Source organism: Triturus cristatus, chromosome 2_1, assembly GCF_964204655.1.
Source record: "Triturus cristatus chromosome 2_1, aTriCri1.1, whole genome shotgun sequence".
Lineage (NCBI taxonomy): Eukaryota > Metazoa > Chordata > Amphibia > Caudata > Salamandridae > Triturus > Triturus cristatus.
The window spans coordinates 833361597-833381679 of record NC_140581.1 but is presented as its reverse complement, the minus strand read 5'-3'; the positions used below and the strand labels follow the sequence as shown (position 1 = coordinate 833381679).

At 44.3% G+C, this 20083-nt stretch overlaps 1 protein-coding gene across 1 annotated transcript in view; it reads left to right on the top strand.

Moving 5' to 3' along the window:
• The first annotated feature begins 12730 nt into the window (after positions 1–12730).
• The window catches only part of AOPEP (aminopeptidase O (putative)), a 1648611-nt gene continuing 1641258 nt past the window's right edge, over positions 12731–20083 (top strand). The window contains exon 1 of the mRNA XM_085632907.1: positions 12731–12825. The gene's annotated coding sequence lies outside the window, so the exon portion shown is untranslated. The remainder of the gene's footprint in view (positions 12826–20083) is intronic.

The window sequence follows — 20083 nt, the reverse complement described above, 5'->3', positions numbered from 1 at the left end:
GATGAATTCTCCTCCTCCTCCCTCCCTGTGGCTGGTGCTGGTCTTCGCCTGGTGGCACAGGGAGGGTTGCCCATGTTGTCGGCGATCCGACGGAGTGAACGGCTTATGTCTGTTTGCACCGCCAGGAGCTCAGCCAGTCTTGCCTCCATCCGTCCTTGGTGTTGTTGTTGACTGGCGTGTTGCTCGGCCTGCTGGTTCTTAATCTCGTTGAGGGTCCCTACTACCTGGCTGATGCCCCTGGTGTCACGCCGGTATGTCTCCAAGATGTGGCGTATGTGTGACATACCGGTTCCTTCAGCTGGCTGGTCAGGTTCGCGCCTCCGCCTGCCTCCCCTCCCACCACCCCTGCCCACACGAGCCTGGCCTGCCGTTGTGGGCACATCGGATCTACGGGACCCCTGAGGGATGGCATTTGCAGGATTGTCTGCCTCCTCCTGGGTGGCCGGAGAACCTTGTCCCTCCAGGTCAGACTGGCTCAGTTGTTCTGTGCGGGCAGGGCTCCTGGGTGTCTCCTGGGATGTGGCAAGAATGGGGGTGGTGGTTGGCACAGATGTACCTGACGCAGGTGCTGCAGGGGCTGGGGCACCAGAGGGTCCAGGTTGGTTGGGGTCATCCACAGAGTGCTGAGAGTCGTCGCTGCCGGTGGGATCAGATTCCTGCCGAGCCTGGGCCTGTGATTGTTCCCCCCCAGTGTTGGGGGGAGATCCATGACGTTGCCCTGTGTGTGAGAGGGAGACAATGTTAATGCATTCTCATGCGACATCCATGTTTCATACATGTTCAGGTTGCCACAGTTCCTCCAGGTAGTTGTATGTGCCTAGCATTCACATCAATGTTCACTTGTGGATGGGTATGTTGCAGGTGACTGATTGAAAGGTTATCCAGGGTCTTTGACATGTCGCTTTTGGCCTTGGATGCTTTTTTGGCTGAGGCTTGATCTTGTTGTGTCACATGTCCATTGTGGGAGTGTGTGACTCCCTTGGCTGCCCCGGGGGTGTGTGCTTGTATGAGGAGTGAGTGATCATCACTCAGCCCCACGCTGTTCAACATCCACATGGCCCCCCTCACACACGTGGCCCACCACCACAACCTCTAAGACATCTCCTACGCCGACGACACCCAGCGCATCCTCTCCCTCACCAAGGACCCTCACACCGCCAAGACACACATTCACGAGGGTCTGAGGGCCATAGACGACTGGATGCGGAGTGGCCATCTGACACTGAACTCGGACAAGACGGAGGTCCTCATCCTGGGAACCACACACTCAGCCTGGGACGACTCCTGGTGGCCAATCGCTCTGGGGACATCACCGACACCCACCAAACACGCACGCAACCTAGGATTGATCCTCTCATCCTCCCTCTACATGTCCAAGCAGGTCAACGGCGTCTCCTCCTCCTGCTACGACACCCTACGCACACTCCGCCGGATCTACTGGTGGATCCCGACTTCAACAAGTAGAACAGTGACACAGGCCCTCGCCAGCATCTGACTGGACTACGCCACTCTACGCAGGACTCCCATCCACACACCAACGGCGGCTACTACGCTTCTGCAACGCCTCAGCACAAGTGATCGTCTACGCCCCCGCCACAGCCACATCACCCCCCTCCTGAGAGACCTGCACTGGGTCCACAGCGACAAGAGGATCACCTGTAGGCTCCTCAGCCACGCACACAAGGCACTCCACACCCATGGACATGCCTACCTGCACATCAGACTCAGCTTCTACACCCCCACCCGCAAGCTCCGCTCCGGCATCCTCGCCCTAGCAGCTGTCCCCCGCATCCAACGTACACCCGCATGCAGCAGATCCTTCTCCAACCTCGCCGCAAGGAGCTTGAACACCCTCCCAACCCATCTACGACTGACCCAAGACCTACTTGCCTTCTGATGTCTCCTCAAGACCTGTCTCTTCGAGCAGTTTTGCGCTTGACTGCCCTGCGCAGATCGTACCACCTGGCTTGACATTCATTCCTGGTCCTTCTGATGGGCGCAACAGCATTCACCCGATCGACGATCCTCTGCCACAGGCTAGTTTTTTGGGATATGCTGGTCTGTCTGACCAATGTTCCAAACAGCTGTGGCTCGACTCTGATGATTTCGTTGACAAGGATGTCCAGCTCCTCTGTTGTGAACTTTGGATTCTTGTCTGTGGGCATGGTGTGGGGTGTGGATGGTTGTGGGTGTGAATGTGTAGGTGTGTGTGTATGTGTAGAGGGGGTCTGTGTGAAGGAGGTTGTGTGAAGGTGTGTGAGTTAAGGTGTATGGGTGCAGTTGTTTGTATGTGATGTCTGTCAGCAGTGAGTCTGTTGCAAAGGCTCATGGTTTGTGTTTGTGGGCCCTTTTTATTGGTCCATTTGTGTGTGTGGCTGTGTTTGAAATTTTGGTGGGTGTGTCATAAGAGGTGGTTGTGATTTTGGGCCTCTGTTTGACTGTTTGGATGTGCCAGGTCAGTCTTTTAGTTGTTTTTTGTCCTGTAGACGTGTTTTGTGGTGTTGTGCGAGTCGAATTGACGGTCCTTGGGCTGTTTTACAGTGTCCTGGTTCAGTACGAGTCTTTTTCGCGTAGGTAAGGTGCGTCCATGGCTATGTTGTTGTTCAGTGTTCACATGTGCAATGGTGTTGTACGACTCGTACATACGCAATGCTGGGGTATGGTGTTGGGGTACGGTGTGTCCAAGTACGGGGCTGGGGTGGGGTGTACGGGGCGTACATACGCGGGTGCTGTGGTGGGGGTACGGCGCTTACATACGCGTGTGCTGGGGTACGGCGCGTACATGCGGGATGCTTGGTTACAGTGTTGGGGTACGGTGCGTCCGAGTACTGGGCTGGGGTGGGGGGTACGGCACTTACATACGCGGGTGCTGGGGTGGGGGGTACAGCGCGACCATACGCAGGAGCTGGGGTACGGTGCGGACATTCGTGGGTGCTGGGGTGGGGGGTACGGCGCGTACATGCGTGGGTGCTGGAGTGGGGGGTACGACCCGTACATACGCAGGTGCTGGGGTATGGCGCGTACAGGCGCGGGTGCTGAGGTGGGGGGGTCCAGCGCGCACATACGCGGGTGCTGGGGTACGGCGCGTACATGCGCGGGTGGGGTGGGGGGTCCGTACGACTCGTACCCCGTGCCCAAGTGTACCGGGGTAGTGGTCATACAAAGTTTGCTCCGTACGGGACGTTTTCCATACGCTTGGGGATTCGGAACGCCGGTACGGATCGGACTTATGCGCTCGGACTTCAGTTTTACGTACGTAAATCTGTCCGGGGACATCTCGTAGACTTTTCCCGAGGCAATTCGTATGTAATTTGACAGTACGAATCGTACTTCGCCGTTTGTACGGGACATGTACGACTCGTACGTAAAAAAATACGGATACGAGTCGTACGGGAAATATTTTTACCGGATCGGAATCGGCACCTATGTAGGAATAAAAGCAAGAATAATCACATAATTACAAGACGAATGGGTCAAAGGAGAGTAATACAATAAGCAGGTACATAGTGGACTAAACGGGGGGCACACTATAAGATAGAGAAGAGCAGCATCCATTGATGGTCCAATGGTTGTAGGATCAATGACCTTGAGCAGGTGAACCTAGCCCAATTAAGGTAGGAATTTGTTCATTAAGAACCTTTTGACTTCCAGTTTGAAAGCAATCGTTGAGGAGATTCTGTGTATTTCCGGTGGAAGAGAGTTTCATATCTTTGGGGCAGCGCCGGAGAAGGCTCGCTGGCAAGTTCTCTTTTTCCTAAAGATTTGTGGTTTCAAGAGGAAAGTGTTAGCGCTTCTTGAGGCTCTACCCCCGCAGGATAATTCAAGTTTTTGCGCTAGGTACCAGGGAGTTTTGAAGTGGAGGGCTTTGTGCGCCAGAACGGCAATCTTTAACTGGATTCGAGCTTCGTAGGGCAACCATTTAATAGATTTTAGGACAGGGGATATGTGCACATTTTGTTTGGTACCTGTAACCAGTCTGGCCGCAGCGTTCAGTGATGCCCTTAGTGGAGCCATGGTGTATTTGGGAAGGCCACAAAGCGTAGCACTTATAAAAAAGAAGAGAGTTTCCCAGGTATTACCAAAAGGGACCGGGTATATATAGTATTAAAAATAAAGATTTCCCTTTTGTATTGTTCAAAGACTCCTATAGTGAAATCGCATACAATATACAATGGACCAAAGAAAATAATTATTTTGAACTATGCTCCTTAATATAGCAACACGAAATCAAAATGTATTGTTATTTTATTAATAATACCTGTATCGGGGGGAGGAGCCAAGATGGCGACCGGGACGGCAGCGTAGACTCCCGGCTCCGTGAACCTCTGCATCCCGCACGGATATCCTGCACGAGATCCTTAACCTGTGCTACGCGGTCGCGTTTCTGAAGGAGAGAGGCACCCGACTGTGTGACTCCGAGGTTTCTGGCTGCGGTATCGCCGGAGAAATGTGCATTTGAACTTTGCGGCCTGTGCGGCCCTGGAGCCGGGACCTCGAGTGGACGCCGTGGCCGGGTGGCAGTTCAACAACAGCGGCCTGTTGTGACTGGGTGGAGTCGGTCCACCGGAGCGATGCCAAACTCGGCCTACATTTCGTCGTGGTCGTCTCTACTGTCATGCGTAGCGGACCGAGTGCATGCCCGGGGGTGCAATTCTCAGACCCTCCGGTGGCTGCCCCTGCCTTTGATGGTGAGCTGCCCGGCCGCCGCCCGTATCCTGCCCTGATCATTGCGGGCCTCCCCAGAATTTTTACGGGAGCTGGTCCGTAGTGGGGACGACTGTTGCCCGCGACCACGCAACGGATAACTTTTCGCCTGCCCCCGGAACCCGGTCACCAGCGACGTGGACATCGAGACGCTTGTCCCAGGGTCCCGGCCCCGGTGAGGGTCGGGCATACTTGGCGGCCATCTTGTTGCAATGAAGCCTACCATCCTGTCCGCTGGGCCGCAGCGGGATTGTGAGACTGCGACTTTCGGGAGTGTGGCGGCGCGATCGCAGAGAGCTGTGCTGGGGTACGGCGACCTCCTCGAGGCCCTTGGTGCTCTTCACTCCTCCTTGATTCATGGTGTCGGGGTCTTGGGGAGTAAGCTCGACGGTGTGGCGTCGGTGGTGGGGCAGTGGCGGCCCGCCTGTCCGCACGTACACAGGGACTACCCACACTGCGCACAGGAGGACACCTTGGCGGCCACCCCTGAGGTTAGTGCACAGCTGGACACTCCGGCCAGTATGCTACAGTGTGTTCGTCCAGCTGAGGACCTGATCTGCCCCGGAGGCACTAGACCTGAGTGGGATGTGGTAGCCTCGTCCCGTACGTGCCCTCCTGCGACCCAGAGACAACTCCAGCAACTATTGTCTGCTTTGGCTGCTTCTGCCTTCCTGGACCTGGAGTGCAGTGCATATCCTTGTGCAGCACTGGGAAGCCTGTTTCTCCACGCTGCGGACTGTGTTGATGCTCAGGGACTTCCACCCCACCTGTGTGCGTCGCTTCTCGGACGTTTTTGGACAATCCTCTACCTTGGAACATCGGATATGGTGCTGGGTCGAGGGGTAGGCATGGGCAGACTCCCAAAGAGTGGTCAGGGATGAGGCTGATCCTTCAGGGGTGGTCATCTAGTGGACGGGCGGGCTCAGGGGTTGCGTGCTCTCCTGGCATAGCTAACAGCATAATAGGTGCATAATGCTCCCCATTTTTCTTTGAGAAGACAGATTTTGTGCCGCTTATTGTTCACTTTGGGGGAAACTTACCGTGCGGGAGGGAGAAGCCGGGGGTATGTTTTGAAGGCCCTCCTCCAGTTTCTTAATACTTTCTCTACCCCCCCCGTCTGGTGGGGTTTTTTTCCTACTTCTTTTTCCCTATTCTCCTATATTTCGGGTCTGGTTCCAGGGCGACAGGCACACTGCTGGGGGGGGCCGTACTCATCTGCAGAGGTGCAGGGTGGGGGGTTGGGGGAGGGGATTCTTTAGTCTTTTATCTCTTTTTCCATGGCCTACTTTTTCTTCTCTGATTCTTTTTGTTTTTCTTTTCCGGGATCAGCGTGATACACCTCCTCTGCTATGACTCGTTGCCGCTCCGTGTGTACCGCAATTTCCGGAGCGCTCTCCGGGAGTTCTGGCGTAGGACTGCAGGCGCAACTGCTTATGATATTTTTTCCCATCCTGATGTTCTTGTGTTTGCGCCATTGACCTAATGGATTGCTGTAAATCGCCTACGTTTATTACTCTGCATATCTGTAATTGCTGTTTGAAAATTGTTTGGCACCTGATCCTTCTGCCTTGTTTCATTATAAAATGAAAACCTTTTTCTCCTGGTGCCCTACCTACTTTGCTCACGGTAGTAGCATTATGATTCTGCTCCCCGAAGTGCTGCCTGTGTTTACACTTGCCTGTTTTTTGCTCTGATTGCTTAGCGGCCGGCCCCGGGGGGTTGTAGGCCCGTACTTGTTCTTGATAGAACTGTTAATAAAGGTTTTCAAAAAAAAAAAAATAATAAATAAATAAATAAATAATACCTGTATCAAAATTGTTTACAGTATTGTATCCATTAAAAACACTTTACACATCATAATAAACATTTACATAAAAGACAAACATTGATAATAGTATTTTTTCGCAATGATTCTGTTAGCAATTATTATCAATAATCATGAGCATTTTACAACACCTCAAAACATGTACAAATAAAATATTGAATAAAACAAATTTAAGTTAAAAACAAATAAACTGTGTCCTCTTGTTGACGCGTTTCGGTGTAATTTATGGTAAGTAACACCTTCTTCAGGACCCACACCTTAAATGCAAAAAACTGCTCACAATATCAAATTTGATCAATCTACGAAAGAAGGATACATACAATTAGATTACAAACGTGTGCTCAAAAGAAAATTTTCTTTGGTTCAATCTAATTGATAGCAGCGATCTCACACAGGGTAAATATACTTAAACTTCCATGTTAAGCATTGGAGTACATTCACTTAAAGTGAACTGAGATTATAATAAAATTGAAAATGACTTATATAATAATATGCCTAATATTTCTTAACCCCTTCTTACCGGTCAATTATTACAATCATCAGAAGGAGATGGTCTTAAGAGTAGATATCTCTTGGAATATACCACACAATTGATTTCAAAGAAGGAGTATAGGGAATATTCTATTATCATTGTAGTAATCCCATTATGTATCTCTCCCTCTTCTCCAGTTTTAAAAAAAAATGTATATATAAAGGTCAAAGTTTCACTTAGTGGAACTCCTGTGCAGTTAGAATTTAAATTAATTACATAATCTTTGATGTACTTACATAGAGGGTATAGCGTCTTAATTCTTATCCTTTAAGGACCGAGAGGGGATATCAATTTCCTCCGTCCTATTTAATCAAATAATATATAAAATAATTCAATCATGGTAGTTAATATACACCTGGACCTATTATTTAGTCAACTATTTTTTGTACTTCACTCACCCGAAGTAATACAGTTATTTCCTCTATGTTTCCTTGACGGTGCTTTCCAGATTCAATAATGAGATTGATAGAGGGTATCGATTTCATGAACCGTATTAAATCAAGGAGTATATGTGCTTTAGATTAATATACATAAAATAATTCAGGCCTATTTGCTAAGTAATAATTTTAGTGAATTGACTCACCATGCAAGCACAGATTTATATTTTATATTATTCTTGGCCTTCTTTTCAATATCGAAAACTTCCGGTGCGTATTTTCACTTTTTATAATGACAATAATGCTTCTGCCTTTATCCAATTCTAGCAGAAGTCAGTTCCTAAAATTAAGATAAAATGAAAAGTCTATATAAATGAATAATTGATTCAAGTATATTAATCAAGCACTATTAGATTAACAGTGTATGGCCCAACATGCTAAAGATTCCTCAATATTTTCTCAATGTTTTTCCAAACTTCCGTTAACACAGCTATCTATAAGTCTGTTCCTAATTGCTAAGATTAAATATACCATCAATATGGTTTATTAAAGCAGAAGCTGTCGCGTTATAAAATCGTTCACTAACACTACCTAAATGATGACCTTAACGTGATCGACTACTGCCAATCTATCTAGTGAATACTAAAGAAGGATAATCTACTTGTGAAACACCCTTTCTAAAGCTCCGTGTCTTTTTAGAAAATGAACTGTGTTAACTAAGAAGAAAGAGAGACAGGGCAACAAACCCTGTTTTTTAAGATATTCATGGTCTATAAAGAAAATATCGGCCTTAAAATTTAAGTCAAAATACCCAGCTGAACTATGCCTCCTTTGCCTAGACTCCTTACCGTATTAGACGCATAGCGTCTCTGCTACCGGGATTCACGATGGCTCGTCAAGGACGACGCAGCCGTGTGTTTCCCATTTAAATACTGTGTCACTTCCGGGGGTATACGTATTGACGTCGCGTGCGGCCATTTTGGTAGTTTAAACCCAAATACTTTGCCGAAAACGCTCAAAACTTTATTAAATCTGAATGAGCATTCAATAGAACTTCTTATTGATATTATATGGGGTCTATTTGATGATTTCAATCCAAATGTTCTATTCCGGATTGCCAAAATTGAATATACCCTCAATATGGTTTCTTAAAACAAAAGCCGTCGCGTTATAAAATCGTTCACTAACACTACCTAAATGATGACCTTAAAGTGATCGACTACTACTAATCTGTCTAGGGAATACTCGACTAGAGACGGATAATCTACTTCTGGAACACCCTTTCTAAAGCTCCGTATCTCTTTAGAAAACGAACTGTGTTAGCTTAGAAAAAGGAGAGACGGGGCAATAACCCTGTTCTTTAGGATACTCATGGTATATAAAGAAAATATCAGCCTTAAGATTTAAGTCAATATACACAGCCGAATTATGCATCGTATACCTAGACTCCTTACCGTATTAGACGCGTAGCGTCTCTGCTACCGGGATTCACGATGGCTCGTCAAGGACGATGACGCCATGTGTCTCCCGTTTAAATACTATGTCACTTCCGGGGGTCTACGTGTTAACGTCGCGTGCGGCCATTTTGGAAGTTTAAAACCAACTGCTTTAACCGAAGCCGCTCAAAACTTTATTAAATTAGAATGAGCATTCAATAGATCTTCTTATTGATATTGTGTGGGGTCTATTTGATGATTTAAATCCAAATGCTCTGATATTATAAATCAATTCATTAATGAAATTGCTTAATTATATGGAGCAATAGTCCAAAACACCTCTAGATCTCATTTATTATCTCTAAATAATTGGGAAGTATAAAATGTTATCGTTAATATTCCATCTAGATGTCATCGTATGTGCCCAGCTCTTAAAGGATTTTTTATAAAAATATATTTTAAAAAACTCATATATATTGTTAATCAATGTCGCAAACGTATCTTGTACATGGGCTAACAGACACATAATATTTTGCTATGGATATTGGTGACTCAACACTGATATTCAGTGCCTTCACCTAATTGTTCTTTCCCACTCCTCTCTATTGTTGAAGACCTGGTGATAAGTTTTAAATTTAGACATAAAGAATTGTTCTCTTTGTTTTCTTTTTCTGTCAATGTCACCTCCTCGTATTGATGCTTTCATTTTTTCCAAGATGAACCACTTAAGATCATCTTCCTTATGCTTCATTTCTAACCAATGATCTACCAGTGGAGCATTCTTATTATTATTTTTTAATGCTGACCTATGCTCAGTAAGACGTAATCGCATTTCTCTACTTGTCTCACCTATATACCCCTTCTGACAGGGGCAGACTATTAGGTATATCACATTTTTGGTTCGGCAATTTACCATTTCATTTATCCAATGTGAGATACCATTCAGTACCACTTTTTGTTCTTTAATGATCGTCCTACAATGTGTGCAGGTACTACATGGAAAATTGCCTTTCAATTTCATCCCATTTGTTTGTATACTCGTCTTGGGTTCCCTAAAGGTTTTTACTAGGTGGTTACGAATAGTTTTGTTCCTTCAATACGAGAATATCGGCTTACTCAATGGGCTAATTCCTGGTTTATTCAGAAGGAACAAATTCTTATTTATCAAGTTTTTCAATTTGTTGCTCATTCCATTGAAATTGGTAACCATCACAATTCCCTTTTCTACTTTTTGAGGCTTTTCATTAATCTCAAAGAGGCTATCACGGTTATAATACTTAGCTCTCTTATAGGCATCTTTTATCAGCCTTTTAGGATATCCTCGTTGTGATAGCTTCTGTTGCAAGGATAATGCATGTAACTCAAAGTCTTTTCTATCACTACAATTATGTCTAATGTGTAAAAATTGACTAAAAGGAATGCTATCCTTCTGGCACTTAGGATAGCTTTAATTTGTTCCATTCATCTAAATTAGATTTTCTATAGTGTGATGGAACATCCAACAAATCCTGCATTCTCCTATTGTAGTCAATTGTATCAAGGACAACTATACTACCACCCTTATCACATGGTTTGACCGTGATAGATTCATATTCCTGGAGGTTCTTAAGGGCACTACTCTGATTCTTGGTTAAGTTCTTATTTATCCAACAATTCTGTTCAAACATAACTTCTAAACCTTTAGTGACTACCTTCTCAAATGTGTCAACTTCCTGTCCTACCAAATTACTCGCCGGAGTCCAGGTCGAAAGGGGTTTCATGCCAGATTTATTGTTAGTGGGCATTAGTTCTTTCCCCTCAAAGAATTTTTAAATTTTGTAATTCTAATTTTCCTAAATAGATCACGTATGTCTTTCTCCATTGAATATTTACACACTTGAGCACTGGGTGCAAAACCTAAACCCTTTTCTAAAGTTGCAATTTCATCTACTGTAAGTACCCTACTTGAGAGATTTATAATAGGTGCTTTAAGGGAATCAATACTTAGTCGCAATCCTTCTGGCTACAACTTCCTGCTGCTTCCTCTCTAGGATAATTTCTGGTTCTTGTTTCAATACTCCTTTCTCCCTCAGAGTCTGAACTATTGTAAGAAGTATCAGAAAATGTAACATTTTTCTTAAAATATTTGTTCCTATTATATTGATTATTTCTCGGTATATACCCTGTTTGAATTGGTTGATCATAGTAGTCTTTTTGTAGGTAGGGATATACCATCTCCGTATTAAATTTGGCAATATCCTTTCGCAACTTATTAGACTTTTTACTGATTAGGTATTCTCTATATCCTGTTATGTCTTCCTGTATTTCTTTCAATTTATGTTTAGCATCTTCCAAATGCATTTTGATTTCGTGTTGCTATATTAATGAGCATAGTTCCAAATAATTCTTTTCTTTGGTCAATTGTATATTGTATGCGATTTCACTATAGGAGTCTTTGAACAATACAAAAGGGAAATCTTTATTTTTAACACAAAGCGTAGCACTGCCATAGTCTAATCTCGGTAAGACGAGCACTTGAACCACCTGCTTGAAATCAGTTTGTGGAAGGAATGGTTTGATATTTCTAAGTGTCCTCATCATTGTGCACATTGTTATCAATGCACAGATAATATTAATGCACAGAAACTTTTACATCTGCTTCATAAAATTATGTGATCCTTGACATATATACATATATATTTTTAGGTCGAGCATTCGAGATCTCTTGTATATACTTTAGTATATATTTCTTATATGCTTATATATTTATGTACTTTGTGGGCTCTGGAGATCAGCCCTAGGACTTGTCTGCTTCTGCTTAGGGGCTTTTTTCTCTGTTCAACTGCCTCTATTTAACTGTCTTGAAAGAAAACGACCAGCAGAGGTCAGTAAAATACCAGAATTGCTTTCTGCTGAGGGACTTTCTTTTTAAAAAAATTCTGGCAACTGCCTCTATTTAACTTTCTTGATAGAAAACAACCATCAGAGGTCAGTAAAATACCAGAATCACTTTAGCATTCTCTAGATTTCAGTCCATAGAAATTGCATTCCACGAGCACCCGTAGACAATATTATTTTCAAATCTTGTATTTTCAGTGATATGACCACCGATGGCCCTGATTTTCTAATTAAAACAGAGCTTTGGACTATACCATTTCCAGCTGAAAGGCAATATTTCTCTCCATGTGTTCCCATACCTGGCATGTCACGCAGTTTGGTGCTTACTTTCCTTCCATGTTAAAGAACAGTAGACAGGGCTTAATTTGTGCCGGTGCTTTCCGGTGCTTAGCACCGGCACTTACTTGACAGGGCCGGGTCTACAGTTTACACGCATCTGCTGCACTGCACGCACCTGGCGCACGTCACATTTTTCAATTTAACTTATTCTTCTGTGTGTGTCTGTACTGTCAGACTCTCGTGCACTGCAGTCGTGCCACATTGTGTTTTTCGTCTCGTATCTCCAGAGGAGTGAGTCACAGAGTCACACTCACACTGCAGTCTGTATTATTCATCTATAAATAAACTGTGTTGATGGAGGTGCCGCATCGCACTACGGAGGCCTTAGCCACTTGCTGCTGTGGGCGGGCCGGAGGATGACACTGGTTTTGGCAGTTTTTGGGCTCGATTTTGGTTATATTGGGGTAGGGGCTGTGCGGCAACGTGCGCAGATATTTTACACATTGCCACGCCCCAGCATAACCACCGCAGCACGCAACAGGCAGCTCGGGGCTCACTACAACGAGTCATCGCGTTCAATTCGGCCCAGGCCCCCGCCCCCTGATGCCCGACCCGACGACCATGGCATGGTTGAGGTCATCGATCAGCCAGTACTAGTAGTACTGTGTCTGGTACAATTAAGCAGCAGCAGTAGCACCCGCCCAGGCCAAATCAGTTAAGAAAGGCCGTGCAGCCGGTGTGTGTCTGCTCTGTGTCCCGAGTCCCTGCCGACCGGCCCACCACAGCAGGTAACCGGTAAGACCGACATTAAGTACGCTATGACACACACTCACACACTTTTGTCTTTGACTTTTTAACCGTCCCCGGCCCTAAGTAAGTTCCTAACCAATGCATTGCCAATCCTCACAATGTGATTTTAAAAATAGGGGTGGGGCCTGCCGCAGTACGGACCTGCCGGGGTTAAGACTTAGCATGTAGAGAGACGAGTAGAGAAAGCCAAGGCCCTGCCCGGCGTGTACGCACAGCCGGTTTGTTGTCCAAACATGGCACGCTGGCTATATAGAATTATTCAGCAAAGAAAGATTAACAGCGTCTCTTTGAAATCAAGAACGAATCGAACATTTTGACAAGAACGAACTTTGTGTTATTAGTTTGCAGAAAAGAGTGATTTTAACATTTGAAAAGAACTCGTAGACTCACTTTGGAGAACAGTACTGAGAACGTTTTGTCAATGGCTAGCATTAGATATCAAGGTTAACGCACAAATAATATCAAATGTAGGGCCGACAATTTTGAGGTAAAAGCGATAAAAAGCAGCTTCCAAAGCGTGATACGAAGGTGTCTGCAATCCAAAAAGTTTGAGACATCTGCTGTAAAATTCCCACCCACGGTCCTAAAGTAACGTACAACGCTGATTGTTTCAACATAGCAAGTCTTTCCTTTTTCCCTTTCCCTTGGCTACTCAGCTCTCCAAGGTTTCAGTTCCTCTGCTTGCTGGAAGAGTGCGGGGTAACTGGGATCAGTGATCACCTATGCCGTGCCTGCTTCTGCTGAGCCGAAACGAAAAGAGTATGTGACAATCACAAAGCGCCTTCTTTCTCTGTGCTACACAGAGATGTCATGCCGGGCGATTTTCCTCCTCCTCCCAGGAAAATGTCTTATTAGTGTAGGTATTTATTGTGGGCATTTTATGTTAGTCAAGACATATTCCCATGCTCATCTTTCTTTAAACATATAAGTTGTTTTAACTTTACTTTTATTTGAGATGTGGAGACTGAATGTTTTCTTGAAAAAATTTAGTTGTTTCGAAAGTTATATTATTTTCTTAATTTCCAATTACCTTTTTATATGTAGTGAGTGCTATTAGGACGCTAGGGGCTTGGCTTTGCCGCATGTATCATTGTGGTTGTTGCTAGCTCTGTGGCTATTATGGTGAAGACACAACCTCTTGGAGAGCGTATGAGTGGCTTTGAGCTAGATGCAAGGCTTTTCTCCATTACCTGCTTCCATTTACACTCAGGAGAGAGACCATGGACTGGTGCCCCAGATTTCTTCTCCATATGTTATGATAAAGCCTCCCTTGTAATATCTTCGCCAAATTCATCAATTCCATGTTTTTTTGGCAAACCCTCGAATATTTTTCAGATCTGGATCATTGTTTACTTGTGGTTTCCGGTCATTCGTTTCATTTGTATAATATAGTAGGGATTTTGTGTTTTCTATTTAATCTGATCCATCCTGGGAGAACTTGTTGATTCATTACATTTGTTGATGAAAGTTCATTAATGATTTTTGATTTCTCTACATTGATAGTCTTGACAAAATACCCTTACGCCATTCAGAATCTTTTGCAGGGGCACCTCCTGTCCTGGCCAATATCATTGATACTCCCTATTGGATAAGGTGTATTAGCCTTTATCCTTGCATAGGTATGTACTGTGATAGTTACTCCGAGATTATTTGTTTATATCATAAATATTAGAGGAGGTTTAGGATGAAATTCTGATTTACTTCATATGTTTGGGGCGAAATACAATTTCGGATCTAGAGCAAGATTGGGTTTAACTAGGTTAAGGGGCCTGGCTTATGCAACATTTCCTATGTGCTGATTTACATACGTATGATTGATTGTGGGAGGAGCCAGTGGGGTAAGTGGGTGGCGCCAGGAGAAAGTGGGTATGGCCTTCGACAAACATTTGAGCACCTGAACTTCATATTTTACAAATTAAGCACTAACAGTAGATGTTTCAGCACCCAGGCTAATGTGCTTCAGAGCTAAATACATATAAGGTCCCAAAGGCGAGACCAATTGCATTGCAAATGCTTGTTTTACAGAGCCTCCTTTTTAGGTTTCACCTGCCCAGTGCTTGAGGTGGTCTTTCCAAATCTCTTGCAAATAAAAAAATCCTAAAAGGGGTTTCCAGCCCCCCCTTAATTACCATTTATTTGCTTTTTTGTCACTCTCTTTTTCTTGCTTTTCCTTGGTTACTGCTCACGATTTCCTGTTGGTTTCCTGCATTCCTATATGTGTTTTTGTTTCTCTAAAGCATGTACCAAAAACCTCTTTATTTTGCAGTGTTCATCCACAGCTTTCAGTGCTGGAGCTAGTTTTTTCTTTGTAAACATACACTTTCTGTTACCATATGTTTTTTCGTAGCTGTGCTTCTTTGCCTCACTGTATTTATGCTTTAATGCCACTTTTTGTTATTTCTGCTTCTTGTACTTTTTATGATCTCTGCCTGTTTTACGTACTTTTGGTGTGAGCACTATGGTGTTTATGTTTTATTGACAACTGTTTTGTTAGCTTTGCTTTGTTGAATTATAAATTGCACAACCATTCACAAACCAGTTAGATTGCAAATTTCCAATCCTGGTTTGAGACTGGGTATTAGTACTATGGGCCCATTATATTATGGTATATTATGTAATGTCTTTTCATGTCATGTCTTAGAGATTTTATACAGCACATTTCAGTAATTTCGAATAACACCTTAATCCTATATAATCATAAATTGCTTGGTTATAGGTTGATCCAAAAGGTGGTTTCACCCATGGAGGTTTAAGTCATTTACCCTCCGCCTCAGCATGTGCCTGTGTGTTAGTTCTCCTAAATTACATTTACATTTTTCTCCAGATAGGTAGAGGTTTGAATGTTAATATGTTGTTCTAAGATCTTTATTGCTACACGAAATGCAGATATTGGACAGTAATTACTCAGGGTATTCGGATCATCTGTAGTCTTGTTCAATAGCGGGGTAACAAATAAAGGTTTCCAAGGAAGAAGCCCAAAGGCGGTGGCAATGAGAATAGGTGATAGTACCTCACTAACAGGAGAGGCAGATTTGATTGATTTGGAAATAGATAGAGTAGTCTCTGAAGAGTTGATCAAAGCAAGCTAAAGACTGAGGGGCTTATTTACAAGCTCCTAGCGCCGCCGGTGCATCACTTTTTCCCATATTAATAGTGACGCATTGGCGGCGCAAGAGGTTTGTAAATAAGCCCCTCATTTGGGTAGACACTATCGAATGACGTGAGTTGAAACCTCACAGGTTTCCTAATCAGATTGCGATGATTGAGTTGTGAGGATGAAGTAACTGTATATCTCTTAACAATGCGCATGCTATAACCCATATCTTCGGTTTTTGTCATAAAGACCATGTTGACACGTGCTAGTTCTGTTTCCTCGAAGGCAGGGCAACACTACTGAGAAATATCTTTACTGCTGCAATAAAAGTACAGCAGATCTGCTGAGAAATGCCCGTAAAATGCCACGCACTGCAATCCTGTTGAGAAGTGCCAGTTCTGTATATTTTCAAAGAACAAAAACCTACTAACGATCTAAAGTGGATTAGAATTCAGGACCATTATCCCTCTCCCCACCCTGCAAGTGCAAACACTGTATTTGAGGCATTTGAGGATGCGCCATTACCACGGATTACAAGATTGGGGGGATTATCATGCTGGAATGGGTGTTTCGGGTACAGATTTCCATTTCTTTTTCTCCATTTGCTCATGGAGTTTTTGGGAGTTACGGTGTCCAGGTGAAAAATCCCAGACCAGCAGTTTGTTCCACAAATCGTATAATCCAAATAGAGCTAGTAACTCCTGGTTCTTTTTGCTTCAAGTGGGATTAACAGGGCACTCATACCAAAGTCCTCAGGAGTGTTAATACAGTGGCATTTAGATCACAGGAGCCTAAAAGGATTGCTGCTCTACTGTCCAGCTCTGGGTTTGGCCTATGGGAAGTGCAGGAGTCCTGCTTGAAAGTGCTCACACTTACTTACTCACTGCGCTGCATACCTGCTAGGAGTTTAAAGAAGAGCCGGAGAGCACGCATCATCAGTCGTAGACCTCAAAGCCAACAAGGGCCCAGCCTACACAGCTTTACTAAACTATGCACACTGGACACATCTCCATAATCGTCATTCCGAGCATTTTCATGATTACAAAGCCAGGCCCATTGGGTGGGTCAGGATTGTAACCCTTTGCTCCTAGCGTCTTAAATAGTTTATGGGTGTAAAGCCTATTCAGACCAGATGTACTTTCTTTTCGTTAAGGCACGTTGAGCATTGTAACCATTAGAACGATTTATTTGGCTTTCTTCGGACTGGTCTAAGTAAATAATCAAAATATTACAACATTTCTGCACAAGGCAACACAGCGATTGCTGGCACAACACACTCAGTAAACACACTGTTGTCACATTATTTCATCATGTTTGTAACTGGTGGTCAGTACTTCCCAGTTTGGTTATTTCTTCAGTTTCGCACTTCGTGGGTAGAATTGGTGAACAAACCAGAGGTGCAACCAGAAAACGAGTCAAATTGCGAAATACAAAAATGGATCATGCATGCTGATAGGAAAAAGAAACAGTGAACATAAACAGGAAAAAAAAAAGTCGACGATGTTCGTGTCTATTCCGCATTGTTTAAAAAAGGGCCTATCTGCAATCATCTCACCTTAACCCAAAAATCTCCATTAAAATCAGTAACTGGCTTTCCACCAGATCATCATTTTCACCTTGTGATATGCAGCCCACATTCTGCCTGCTTCTTTTTAACCGTAGCTACGCCTGTGGTGCTGTCTGCTGTGATACAGATCATTGGTGTTATTTTACTAAAATTGCATGACTTCTGTGGAGTCTTTGGGCCCAATTCAACAAGATTTTGCTATGAACAAGAGTCACTTACTTAGGGAGGACTACTGCCTTAGGGCCTGATTTACACGTTGGCAGATAGAACGGAGAATGGAAGAAGATGTGGCTTAATGACTAGAGTGGCCAACTTTGAAGCTGGGGAAACAGGTTCAAGTTTGGCGAGAGGCTCAAGCGTCCTGTGATTCTGGGCAGATCACTTAATCTCCCAGTTCCTAAAAATTAAGGTGTCTGTCTGTAATGCAACTGGTGCTCATGTAAGGTGCTCTGATACCTTCGGGTCAGGTTCACACTATATAAAACTGCAAACAAAAAATATACACCTTAACAAATGAGACAGATATCCTGTTAGCTGTATTGCAAATGTCATAGGATATAATGTAATGTAATACGGAGGACTGGGTATCCGTCACATTTTGTGGCGGAGTATCCCATCCGCCATAGTATAAATCGGGCCCTTACTAATGAATTTAAAGAGCTAGCCAGGAGTACTACAGGCTTACTCCTGGAGTTCACGAGTAAGAGGGTAGTACTATAAGAGTAAGTCAAAGCAAAATTTGTGAATCAGGCCCCAAATAATATTAGGATAAATATTGACAATAAAGATTAGCAAGAGTCCAACTCTAAAGGGAACATTTGAAAATGGTAGACAAATCGTACATTTTAAAGCACGTTCTGAACAAGAACTAGTAGTGCCAAAAGATTTGACTTTTAAATGAAAGTGCCTCCTGAGACAATAATATGTGTAGGCATTCAAAAAGCCTTCATACATACACTCTGTCACTCAGTTTAGCACTCTTGCATCCACTTATCCTCAACTGACTTTTTGGTTGCATTCACCTACTTACAGTACCACAATTAACTCACTCACAAGCTCAACAACATAAGCAAGAGAAATAAAAATAAGAAAAGTAGAAAAAGAAATAAAGCTGCCGGCTAAACATGGAACACATATGTTTGCAATAACAAATTAAAGTGAACATAGGAACGAATCGCCATCTTGCAATGGTATTGTACATGGCGTTTTGTTGTGTTGAAGTTCCAGCATGCAGGAGCAGCCGGTATGCTGGAGGACAGGGGGAAGGGGATGGGAGGGGGGAAGAGAATGGGAGGGGGGAGGGGAAGGGACACTGGGAGTTTCATGGGGAATACAAAAAATGTTTAAAAAACATACCTGCAGCTGCCCATGTCGTGCTCTTCTGCTCCTCTTCAGGAAGATAGAGGCTCCCAGAATGCCCTGCAGCCAATCCTGAAGCTGCTCTCGCGAATGAGAGCAGCTACTGGATTGGCTTGAGCGCCCTTGATTTGCACTCAAGGACAGACTGGGAGTCTGTGCCTGCTCTGGCCAACCCACTTGCGTTGCTGGGTTTGAAAGAGCTTTCGCTGTGCTTGATGGTTTGGCTGGCCTGAGACGGCTTGCCAAACAGTCATGCGCAGTGATGGCAGTGCACTACGACTCCCCCCTGTGCCTGTCACTACCAAGCCCTTCCCCAAAGACTCGGCAGGAAGGGAAAAATAAAACGAGTGTCGTTTTATTTTTCCATTTCTAACTTTTATTTTCGTGGGGGGGGGCGACACTCCTCTGCCATAGCGGAGGAGCACATTTTGAAACAATGTGTTGGTCGTCTTGGAATGGTAAAACAGTAAAATGATGGACAATACCAATTCAAAACAATGAACATAAAAAATGAGAAGGAAAGACTTGAAAGGAGAACATTGAAAACTAAAGGAATGGCCCACAAGTCCTGGTTCTGAAGTGAACTCATTTTCAGGTGGATGTGCATGTGATAACAAACATTTTTTTGCTGTCACTCATAGGGTAATACAGCCAATTCCTGAAGTGGCTGTCCCATCACCTAATGCTGAATGTTATCATGGATGGAAAATGAGTTTTGCAGCTCAGCCATTGGCTCATTTGCCCTGTGGTTTTAGCACCTGATTCATTTCCTGCTCCTCTTTTTATTATATATATATTACCTAGTGGTGGTCGCCAGTAGGTGTTTATAGTTAGGTGTAGTTTCCACAGTAAGGGCGTTTTTAGGTCGAGGACCGTACGGTCTGCCGAAGGCAGAACCGGAAGTCGGAGATTTAATGTTTCTGAGAGTGGCTCTTTAGCCCGCCTCTCTTTTTGCCTCTCCTCCATTGGCTGGCTTCCTAAACGGAGGCCAGCCATTGGAGGAGAGAGCCGTCCCTCCAAATAGGCTCCGTCTTTTTCAGATTCGGGGGCGTGTTCCGTGCTGTTCTTTCCACTTTTTAGCCACGCCCTTTTAGAACAGCAGGAACACGCCCCCGAATCTGAAAAAATTTCGAAGCTTCCATCCGCCATTTTTTTGCTGTCGTCTGGCCGTGAGGATCCATCCGTCCGGCGCCGTGTTGTTGTGCTGGTGGCGGCGCTGCCGG